The 7,500-nt window shown below is 54.0% G+C and overlaps 1 protein-coding gene across 1 annotated transcript in view; it reads right to left on the bottom strand.

The window, feature by feature from the left end:
* LOC121841138 (ephrin-A3-like) overlaps positions 1 to 7,500 on the bottom strand; it is a 147,026-nt gene that overhangs the window by 15,414 nt on the left and 124,112 nt on the right. The window lies entirely within an intron of this gene.

Raw genomic sequence — 7,500 nt, 5'->3', positions numbered from 1 at the left:
GTGTCAGAGAGTGAGGGTGGTAGAGGTGTCAGAGAGAGGGGGTAGAGATGTCAGAGAGAGAGAGGGAGTAAAGGTGTCAGAGTGAGAGGTTGGTAGAGGTGTCAGAGAGAGAGGTTGGTAGAAGTATCAGAAAGAGAGGTTGGTAGAGGTGTGAGAGACGGTGGTAAAGGTGTAAGAGAGAGGGTGGTAGAGATGTGAGAAAGAGGGTGGTAGAGGTGTCAGAGAGAGAGGGTGGTATAGGTGTCAGAGAGAGAGGGCGGTAGAGGTGTCAGAGAGAGAGGGTGGTAGAGGTGTCAGAGAGAGAGGGTGGTAGAGGTGCCAGAGAGAGAGGGTGGTAAGGTGCCAGAGAGAGAGGGTGGTAAGGTGCCAGAGTGTGAGGCTGGTAGAGGTGTCAGAGAGTGAGGGTGGTAGAGGTGTCAGAGAGAGAGGGGGTAGAGATGTCAGAGAGAGAGAGAGGGAGTAAAGGTGTCACAGAGAGAGGTGGTAGAGGTGTCAGAGGGAGAAGGTGGTAAAGGTGTCAGAGGGAGAGGGTGGTAGAGGTGTCAGAGAGAGAGAGGGGTAGAGGTGTCAGAGAGAGAGGTTGATAGAGGTGTGAGAGAGAGCATGGTAGAGGTGCCAGAGAGAGAGGGTGGTAGAGGTGCCAGAGAGAGAGGGTGGGAGAGGTGTCAGAGAGAGAGGGTGGTAGAGGTGTCAGAAAGAGACGGTGGTAGAAGTGTCAGAGAGAGAGGGTGATAGAGGTGTCAGAGTGAGAGGGTGGTAGAGGTGTCAGAGAGAGAGGGTGGTAGAGGTGCCAGAGAGAGAGGGTGGTAAGGTGCCAGAGTGTGAGGGTGGTAGAGGTGTCAGAGAGTGAGGGTGGTAGAGGTTTCAGAGAGAGAGGGGGTAGAGATGTCAGAGAGAGAGAGCGAGTAAAGGTGTCAGAGAGAGAGGTTGGTAGAGGTGTCAGAGAGAGAGGTTGGTAGAAGTGTCAGAGAGAGAGGTTGGTAGAGGTGTGAGAGATGGTGGTAAAGGTGTAAGAGAGAGGGTGGTAGAGATGTGAGAGAGAGGGTGGTAGAGGTGTCAGAGAGAGAGGATGGTAGAGGTGTCAGAGAGAGAGGGTGGTATAGGTGTCAGAGAGAGAGGGTGGTAGAGGTGTCAGAGAGAGAGGGTGGTAGAGGTGTGAGAGAGAGGGTGGTAGAGGTGTCAGAGAGAGAGGGTGGTAGAGGTGTCAGAGAGAGAGGTTGGTAGAGGTGTCAGAGAGAGAGGTTGGTAGAGGTGTGAGAGAGAGAGGTTGGTAGAGGTGTGAGAGAGAGGGTGGTAGAGCTGTGAGAGAGAGGGTGATAGAGGTGTCAGAGATAGAGGGTGGTAGAGGTGTCAGAGAGAGAGGGTGGTAGAGGTGCCAGAGAGAGAGGGTGGTAAGGTGCCAGAGTGTGAGGGTGGTAGAGGTGTCAGAGAGTGAGGGTGGTAGAGGTGTCAGAGAGAGAGGGGGTAGAGATGTCAGAGAGAGAGAGGGAGTAAAGGTGTCACAGAGAGAGGTGGTAGAGGTGTCAGAGGGAGAAGGTGGTAAAGGTGTCAGAGGGAGAGGGGGAGGTGTGTCAGAGGGAGAGGGGTGGTAGAGGCATCAGAGGGAGAGGGGGTGGTAGAGGAGTCAGAGAGAGAGTGTGGTAGAGGTGTCAGAGCGTGAGGGGGTAGAGGTGTCAGAGAGAGAGGTTGGTAGAGGTGTGAGAGAGAGGGTGGTAGAGCTGTGAGAGAGAGGGTGGTAGAGGTGTCAGAGAGAGAGGTTGGTAGAAGTGTCAGGGAGAGGGTGGTAGAGGTGTGAGAGAGAGGGTGGTAGAGGTGTGAGAGAGAGGGAGGTAGAGGTGTCAGAGAGATAGGGTGGTAGAGGTGTCAAAGAGAGAGGGTGGTAGAGGTGTCAGAGAGAGAGGGAGGTAGAGGTGTCAGGGAGAGAAGGTGGTAGAGGTGTCAGAGAGAGAGGGTGGTAGAGGTGTCAGAGAGAGAGGGTGGTAGAGGTGTCAGAGAGAGAGGTTGGTAGAGGTGTCAGAGAGAGAGGTTGGTAGAGGTGTGAGAGAGAGGGTGGTAGAGGTGTGAGAGAGAGGGTGGTAGAGGTGTCAGAGAGATAAGGTGGTAGAGGTGTCAGAGAGAGAGGTTGATAGAGGTGTGAGAGAGAGCATGGTAGAGGTGCCAGAGAGAGAGGGTGGTAGAGGTGCCAGAGAGAGAGGGTGGGAGAGGTGTCAGAGAGACAGGGTGGTAGAGGTGTCAGAAAGAGAGGGTGGTAGAGGTGTCAGAGAGAGAGGGTGGTAGAGTTGTCAGAGAGAGAGGGTGGTAGAGGTGCCAGAGAGAGAGGGAGGTAAGGTGCCAAAGTGTGAGGGTGGTAGAGGTGTCAGAGAGTGAGGGTGGTAGAGGTGTCAGAGAGAGAGGGGGTAGAGATGTCAGAGAGAGAGAGGGAGTAAAGGTGTCACAGAGAGAGGTGGTAGAGGTGTCAGAGGGAGAAGGTGGTAAAGGTGTCAGAGTGAGAGGGTGGTAGAGGTGTCAGAGAGAGAGGGGTAGAGGTGTCAGAGAGAGAGAGGGTGGTAGAGGTGTCAGAGGGAGAAGGTGGTAGAGGTGTCAGAGAGAAGGGTGGTAGACGAGCCAGAAACAGAGGGTGGTAGAGGTGTCAGAGAGCAAGGGTGGTATAGATGTCAGAGAGAGAGGGTGGTAGAGGTGTCAGAGAGACAGGGCGTAGAGGTGTCAGAGTGAGAGGGTGGTAAAAGTGTCAGAGAGAGAGGGGGAGGTGTGTCAGAGGGAGAGGGGTGGTAGAGGCATCAGAGGGAGAGGGGGTGGTAGAGGAGTCAGAGAGAGAGTGTGGTAGAGGTGTCAGAGAGTGAGGGGGTAGAGGTGTCAGAGAGAGAGAGAGGGGGAGAGGTGTCAGAGAGAGAGGGTGGTAGAGGTATCAGAGAGAGATGGTGGTAGAGGTGTCAGAGAGAGGGGTGGTAGGCGTGTCAGAGAGAGAGGGGGAGAGGTGTCAGAGAGAGGGGGTGGTAGAAGTGTCAGAGAGAGAGGGGGAGAGGTGTCAGAGAGAGATGGTGGTAGAGGTGTCAGAGAGAGGGGGTGGTAGAGGTGTCAGAGAGAGAAGGTGGTAGAGGTGCCAGAGAGAGAGGGTGGTAGAGGTGTCAGAGAGAGAGGGTGGTAGAGGTGTCAGAAAGAGAGGGTGGTAGAGGTGTCAGAGAGAGAGGGTGATAGAGGTATCATAGAGAGAGGGTGGTAGAGGTGTCAGAGAGAGAGGGTGGTAGAGGTGTTAGAGAGAGAGGGTGGTAAGGTGCCAGAGTGTGAGGGTGATAGAGGTGTCAGAGAGTGAGGGTGGTAGAGGTGTCAGAGAGAGAGGGGGTAGAGATGTCAGAGAGAGAGAGGGGTAGAGGTGTCAGAGAGAGAGAGGGTGGTAGAGGTGTCAGAGAGAGAAGGTGGTAGAGGTGTCAGTGAGAAGGGTGGTAGACGAGCCAGAAAGAGAGGGTGGTAGAGGTGTCAGAGAGCAAGGGTGGTATAGATGTCAGAGAGAGAGGGTGGTAGAGGTGTCAGAGAGACAGGGCGTAGAGGTGTCAGAGTGAGAGGGTGGTAAAAGTGTCAGAGAGAGAGGGGGAGGTGTGTCAGAGGGAGAGGGGTGGTAGAGGCATCAGAGGGAGAGGGGGTGGTAGAGGAGTCAGAGAGAGAGTGTGGTAGAGGTGTCAGAGAGTGAGGGGGCAGAGGTGTCAGAGAGAGAGAGAGGGGGGAGAGGGTGTCAGAGAGAGAGAGGGTGGTAGAGGTATCAGAGAGAGGGGGTGGTAGAAGTGTCAGAGAGAGAGGGGGAGAGGTGTCAGAGAGAGGGGGTGGTAGAAGTGTCAGAGAGAGGGGGTGGTAGAGGTGTCAGAGGGAGAAGTTGGGAGAGGTGTCAGAGAGAGGGGGTGGTAGAAGTGTCAGAGAGAAGGGGGTGTCAGAGAGATAGGGTGTAGAGGTGTCAGATAGAGAGGGTGTAGAGGTGTCAGATTTAGAGGGTGTAGAAGTGTCAGAGAGAGAGGGTGTAGAGGTGTCAGAGAGAGAGGGTGGAGAGGTGTCAGAGAGAGAGGATGTAGAGGTGTCAGAGAGATAGGGTGTAGAGGTGTCAGAGAGAGAGGGTATAGAGGTGTCAGATTTAGAGGGTGTAGAGGGTGTCAAATATATCACTAGCCACTTTAAACAATGCTACCTAATATAATGTTTACATACCCTACATTATTCATCTCATATGTATATGTATATACTGTACTCTATATCATCTACTGCATCCTTATGTAATACATGTATCACTAGCCACTTTAACTATGCCACTTGGTTTACATACTCATCTCATATGTATATACTGTACTCGATACCATCTACTGTATCTTGCCTATGCTGTTCTGTACCATCACTCATTCATATATCTTTATGTACATATTCTTTATCCCCTTACACTGTGTATAAGACAGTAGTTTTTTTTGGAATTGTTAGTTAGATTACTTGTTGGATTATTACTGCATTGTCGGAACTAGAAGCACAAGCATTTCGCTACACTCGCATTAACATCTGCTAACCATGTGTATGTGACAAATAAAATTTGATTTGATTTTATTTTATTTAGAGGTGTCAGAGAGAGAGGGTATAGAGGTGTCAGATTTAGAGGGTGTAGAAGTGTCAGAAATAGAGGGTGTAGAGGTGTCAGAGAAATAGGGTGGAGAGGTGTCAGAGAGAGAGGGTGTAGAGGTGTCAGGGTTAGAGGGTGTAGAGGTGTCAGAGAGAGAGGGTGGTAGAAGTGTCAGAGAACAGTAGAGGCAGCTGTCTCCTAATCTGTAATGTTATAGGAGGAGGAATGAGGAAGACAGGAGGCTGAACAGTTGAGGTAGCTGTCTCCTAATCTGTAATGTTATAGGAGGAGGAATGAGGAACACAGGATGCTGAACATTTGAGGGAGCTGTCTCCTAATCTGTAATGTTATAGGATGAGGAAAGAGGAAGACAGGAGGCTGAACAGTTGAGGTAGCTGTCTCCTAGTCTGTAATGTTATAGGAGGAGGAATGAGGAAGACAGGAGGCTGAACAATAGTGGTAGCTGTCTCCTAATCTGTAATGTTATAGGAGGAGGAATGAGGGACACAGGATGCTGAACATTTGAGGGAGCTGTCTCCTAATCTGTAATGTTATAGGATGAGGAAAGAGGAAGACAGGAGGCTGAACAGTTGAGGTAGCTGTCTCCTAGTCTGTAATGTTATAGGAGGAGGAATGAGGAAGACAGGAGGCTGAACAGTAGAGGTAGCTGTCTCCTAATCTGTAATGTTATAGGATGAGGAATGAGGAAGACAGGAGGCTGAACAGTAGAGGTAGTTGTCTCCTAATCTGTATGTTATAGGAGGGGAGTATGGAGGGGAGGACGGTGAGAAAGGAGGGATGAGGGAGGGGAGGATGGTGAGAAAGGAGGGATGAGGGAGGGGAGGATGGTGATAAAGGAGGGATGAGGGAGGGGAGGACGAACAGTGAGAAAGGAGGGATGAGGGAGGGGGGAGGACAGTGAGAAAGGAGGGATGAGGGAGGGGAGGATGGTGAGAAAGGAGGGATGAGGAGGGGAGGACAGGAGAAAGGAGGATGAGGGAGGGAGGACAGTGGAAATGAGGGATGAGGGAGGAGGATGGTAAGAAAGATGGGATGAGGGAGGAGGATGGTGATGACGAGGAGGGATGAGGGAGGGAGGACGATGATGAGAAATTAGGGATGAGGGAGGAGGACAGTGAGAAAGGAGGGATGAGGGAGGGGAGGATGGTGAGAAAGGAGGGATGAGGGAGGGGAGGACAGTGAGAAAGGAGGGATGAGGGAGGGGAGGACAGTGGGAAATGAGGGATGAGGGAGGGAGGACGGTGGGAAAGGAGGGATGAGGGGGGGCAGGGGAAAGGAGGGATGAGAGAGGAGAGGGTGGTGGGAAAGGAGGGATGAGGGAGGGGAGGGGAGGGCGGGGAAAGGAGGGATGAAGGAGGGAGGGCAGGGAAAGGAGGGATGAGAGAGGAGAGGGCGGTGAGAAAGGAAGGATGAAGGATGAGAGAGGAGATGGCGTGGGAAAGGTGGGATGAGGGAGGAGGGCGGTGGACAAGGAGGGATGAAGGAGGGGAGGGCAGTGGAAAGGAGGGATGAGGGAGGGGAGGCAGTGGAAAGGAGGGATGAGAGAGGAGACGGCAGTGAGAAAGGAGGGATGAAGAATGAGAGAGGAGAGGGCGTGGAAAGGAGGGATGAGGGAGGGAGGGCGGTGGGAAAGGAAGGATGAGGGAGGGGAGGGCGGTGAGAAAGGAGGGATGAGGGAGGGGAGGACAGTGAGAAAGGAGGGATGAGGGAGGGGAAGACAGTGGGAAATGAGGGATGAAGGAGGGGAGGACGGTGGAAAGGAGGGATGAGGGAGGGGGGACAGTAGGAAAGGAGGGATGAGGGAGGGGAGGACGGTGGGAAATGAGGGCTGAGGGAGGAGAGGACGGTGAGAAAGGAGGGATGAGGGAGGGGACGACGGTGAGAAAGGAGGGATGAGGGAGGGGAGGACGGTGAGAAAGGAGGGATGAGGGAGGGGAGGACGGTGAGAAAGGAGGGATGAGGGAGGGGAGGACGGTGAGAAATGAGGGATGAGGGAGGGAGGACGGTGGAAAGGAGGGATGAGGGAGGGAGGGACAGTGGGAAAGGAGGGATGAGGGAGGGGAGGACGGGGGAAATGAGGGATGAGGGAGGGAGGACAGGGGAAAGGAGGGATGAGGGAGGGGGTACAGTGGGAAAGGAGGGATGAGAGAGAGAGGGCGGTGGGAAAGGAGGGATGAGGGAGGAGGGCGGGGGAAAGGAGGGATGAAGGAGGAGGGCAGTGGGAAAGGAAGGATGACAGAGGAGAGGGCGGTGAGAAAGGAGGGATGAAGGATGAGAGAGGAGAGGGCGGGGAAAGGAGGGATGAGGGAGGGGAGGGCGGTGGACAAGGAGGGATGAGGGAGGGGAGGGCGGGGGAAAGGAGGGATGAGAGAGGAGAGGGCAGGAGAAAGGAGGGATGAAGGATGAGAGAGGAGAGGGCGGGGAAAGGAGGGATGAGGGAGGGGAGGGCGGTGGAAAGGAGGGATGAGGGAGGGGAGGACGGTGGACAAGGAGGGATTAAGGAGGGGAGGGCAGGGGAAAGGAGGGATGAGGGAGGGGAGGGCAGGGGAAAGGAGGGATGAGGGAGGAGAGGGCGTAGGAAAGGAGGGATGAGGAAGAAGAGGGAGGTGGGAAAGGAGGGATGAGGAAGGAGAGGGAGGTGGGAAAGGAGGGATGAGGAAGGAGAGCGAGGTTGGAAAGGAGGGATGAGGAATGAGGGGGGTAGGAAAGGAGGGATGAGGAATGAGAGGGAGGTAGGAAAGGAGGGATGAGGAAGGAGAGGGAGGTAGGAAAGGAGGGATGAGGAAGGAGAGGGAGGTGGGAAAGGATGGATGAGGAAGGAGAGGGGGTGGGAAAGGAGGGATGAGAGAAGGATGTCATAACTGATCTACATCACCTCTGACCCTTTGGAT

This window comes from Oncorhynchus tshawytscha, linkage group LG03, assembly GCF_018296145.1.
Source record: "Oncorhynchus tshawytscha isolate Ot180627B linkage group LG03, Otsh_v2.0, whole genome shotgun sequence".
NCBI lineage: Eukaryota > Metazoa > Chordata > Actinopteri > Salmoniformes > Salmonidae > Oncorhynchus > Oncorhynchus tshawytscha.
This window is presented reverse-complemented; position numbering and strand designations above follow the sequence as displayed.